The sequence below is a fragment of the Prosopis cineraria genome, unplaced genomic scaffold, assembly GCF_029017545.1.
Source record: "Prosopis cineraria cultivar Desert tree isolate PC_DT_omini unplaced genomic scaffold, ASM2901754v1 PC8, whole genome shotgun sequence".
In the NCBI taxonomy this organism is placed as follows: Eukaryota; Viridiplantae; Streptophyta; class Magnoliopsida; order Fabales; family Fabaceae; genus Prosopis; species Prosopis cineraria.
The window spans coordinates 20,953,720-20,957,626 of record NW_026555339.1 but is presented as its reverse complement, the minus strand read 5'-3'; the positions used below and the strand labels follow the sequence as shown (position 1 = coordinate 20,957,626).

Genomic DNA, 3,907 nt, shown 5'->3' with positions numbered 1-3,907 from the left:
CCAAATGATGATTGAAGATGCATATGGAAACATAATAGCAGAAAAAGTAGAGCCAAAAGAGAAGAGTAGAGGCTCTGTGTCATGTGCTGCAGCGCATGCACAGTGCACCATGGCATGTGGCATAGAGAGGGAGTCTTGAGATGCAAGAGCACTATGGTGCATTAACAACATGCCGCAACATGCTGTGGTACACGACTTAAATCCTGCTGTGCGTTTTGAGCTGTAAAATGGAAAAATTAGGATAGATAAGCCATAAACACACCTCCGGACACTAGATTGCAATTTTTAGAGATTCTTTGAGGCTTGCTTTGCTAGGATTTGGGGTTCTTATAGGAGAGTTGGCCAAGGATTGAAGATTTGAAAAGATTCAAGTGGATTTTCTTCAATTTTTCTTCTTCCCTTCCCTTTTCTCTCTTTGTTTCTGATATGGATGCTGTATATTTTAACATTCGTGGCTCTTTTTTAAACATGGGTAGCTAGTTCTCTTGTTCTAGGATTATTTCAAACCTTTGTAATGGATTAAGACTTGAATATTCCTCTGTTTTGGTAGTTAATGATATATATGTGTGTTTATTTTATCCCATGCTTAATGCTTTTAAGTACTTGATCACCATTTAGATTGTTTTTTTCACTTGAGCTGTGCTTGAGAGAGCTAATTTAGGTGTAGAACTTGGATAAACTAATATTGGACTTGAAATTTACAAAGATAAATAGATGGTTTTGTTGGTAAATAGTCACATTAGGATTGAAGCTTAAAATTGGTTTTTAGTACTTATTTTCGAGAGATTGTGAAATTCTTTCAAATATACTTGATTTTCACTTGAGAAAGCTTTTTCAAGTGAATTGGAATCTTAGACTAACACTTTTTTCATTAAAAATTCATTTGAGAGGAATTAATTTAAGTTTTATGAATATAAAAGGGAGAGATAATCCTAGATCCTCACCTCTAATCGTCAAGGTTTCAACAAGTTTTTTAATTCTTTAAAACAATTTTAATCAAATTTTCATTACTTATCAATAAAATGTTATAAACATACTCTTGATTTTGCTCAACCTATCTTAAAGCTTAATAGTAAATAAACCTTCATTTGCCTAAATCCTCATGGGAATGATAACTTAGAATATTCTACATTTGTGATGACCCGTACGCTTGTGGTAATGCTTGACGGCGAACAAGTTCTTGGCGTCATTGCTAGGGATAGCTGCAATTGTTTTGTGTTGGTTAATTTTTGCTATTGTGTTAGTAGGTTACGCTTGAGCTTTTAGTTTAACATTTTCATTGGTATAGGTAGTTAAGTAGTTTACTTAGTTATTACAAGTTTTATAGTTTTAATTTTTATTGATAAGTTTGATACTTGTTCCTTTTGTTTTCACCTTGTAGGTACCTTATTGACGCATGCAAGGACTCTTTCCTGATAAACTTGAACTTGTTCTTGAAGGAGTGGTTGAAGAGAAGGCGAAACAAGTGAGGGAAGTTTGTTCTTGAATTTGGAGAAGACATTCCTCCTCTTTGGCAACAATATGGAGGGGGCTGATCAAGATGAGAACGATATATTCACTTTAGATGACTTTTCTTGATCAGGAAGCACAATCTATCATTAACCGAAAATTCAAGCTAGAAACTTCAAGCTTAAGCAAGTGATGATTCAAATGATATTAATGTATGGACAGTTTGGGGTAATGCTGATGAAGACCCCAATGATCACCTCACAAGATTTGTAGAGGTATGTGAGAATTTCAAGCAAAATGATGTCTTTAAGGATGCATTAAGATTGCAGTTATTTCTAATATCTTTGAAGAACAAAGCAAGAGCTTGGTTGAGTTCTCTTCCTGAGTACTCAATTGAAACATGGGATGATTTGGTAGCTAAGTTCAAGGCAAGGTTCATTTTGAGAGGTAGAAGAGCAACATTGAGAGGTGAGCTTCTCAATTTTGAACAACAAATCCAGGGGAACTTTTCTATGAGGCTTGGGAATGATTCAAGGGGTTAGTGAGAAGTTGTCTTAATCATGAATAAAAAAAGTATGTCCTCATGGAAGCTTTTTTAGAATGGGTTAGATGATGCAAGTGACTATGTGAACAATGCTTCTAATGGTAGAATTGGCAAGATGAAAGTTAATGAGTTATACAACTTATATGAAGACATTGCTTCTAGTACCATGCAACAATCCCATAAGAGGAGACATGCTAAGGAGTTTCACAAGAATCTAGCTCTTCTAAGGAGCTTACTTCTCAATTAGAGGCTATAAATTGAAGATTTGATAGTCTTGAGCTTCAAATGAAAAGAGGAAGTTCCTAGAGAAATGTATTACAGCTTCATGCCAAGCTTGTGAGCATTATGGTGAAGGATGTCACACACCACTTATAGGGATAATACCTATATCCCAAAAGTCTTTACTCAAGAAATATCTAATTTATAAACCATGAAGACATTTTATAATAAGTTAAATCATCTTCAATATAACCCATGTGAAAAAAGATTTAACATTTTTGTAAAAATTCAATAGGATCTCCCTTAAAATAAAATCTCCAAAACAAATTTACAAATAATTTTACAAAACAATAGTAGCACAAAAGGAACTCTCTTCCAATCAACGAATAACAAAATATAAAATAATAAGGATGAGGACCCTAACTATAGCTTGTGTGGAGCACCTGACATAAGAAATTTACTTTAAAGAAGTTTGATTATAGCTTTATATCTCAATTGAATATTACAGCCCCTCAAGGATTAGCGGAAGGCATAACATCAACTAACATATTTGAGACCACAAAATAATGATTTTCAGTGAATAACGTCCCAACAATAAGTAATAGAACATGAATAAAAAGGAAAAGTTTAAAGTAATTGTGTGAGTCAAAGAGACAACAGCTTTTATAAAAAATTTAATAAACTTTAAAATAGAATAGCTCTAAAAATTGTAAAATAAGTCTTAAATCATTGAACTATCATGGAAAATATTAATAGGACTTGATTCCAAGAAGCACATAAATAAATAAATATTTATAAACAAATTAGGAATAACATCAATGGAATCATCAAATAGTGTGGATTCATAATTATAGGACTAATTAGAACAATTAACAAATGTGGACACAGAGTCCCAGAGGGTAAATAACCAAACGCGGGCTATGCCCACAAAAGCAAATGTAGTCACACAGTCCACGAGAGTAAGTAACCAAGTGCAGCTGAAGCTACGAAACAAATGTGGACATACAGTCCACGAAGGTAATGCTAACCAAATGCTGTCGAAGCTACGAACAAACATGAGTATGATGCTCATGAATAACCACCCCCCTCCGTTCCACGTGCATTGGCCATCGCACGGGGCTAGCATCTCCTATAAACACCCTGCTAGCTAGGTGTACACATGGCACACCAAGGGCTAACAAGACTGCCGTTAGCAACCAGTGTTCTGTATAAAGTCCCTTTTTAAAATCATTTTCAAACATGCGAGAAAATCATCACTTTTAAGATACAGTTCTCATTCTCAAATCAAACTCGCATGAATACTTTTAAGCATTAAAAACTTGCTAGAATAAAATTTCATATCCAATGCTCATAGCTTGCATTTTATTGAATAATCAAAATTGCCAATGCTAATGAAAACGAATTTTATTAATCCTGAAAGGATATCTCATAAGGGGTAAAAATATATATGCTATGATGAATCATTTTTCACCACCATCTTGAAACTTAAAATGAAGAAATTTAATTAACAAACTATCCACTAATCGACATAATTATTATTAAAATAATCAATGTAACAATATAAATTTCAATAAGAAAAATTAATTGATAAATTAGTTGAGACGCTATCCACTTACCTTTAGTATGCCCAAGACCAAAATTCATTTCTTTCGACTTCATCCATGTCTCCCTTCCTCTAAGCACCCTATTCAAGAT

At 33.7% G+C, this 3,907-nt stretch overlaps 1 non-coding gene across 1 annotated transcript; it reads right to left on the bottom strand.

Moving 5' to 3' along the window:
* Positions 1-1,907: 1,907 nt before the first annotated feature.
* LOC129319120 (small nucleolar RNA R71) lies at positions 1,908-2,016 on the bottom strand. The gene has a single exon (XR_008595431.1). It is a non-coding gene; the product is annotated as a small nucleolar RNA R71 (small nucleolar RNA).
* Positions 2,017-3,907: the final 1,891 nt, after the last annotated feature.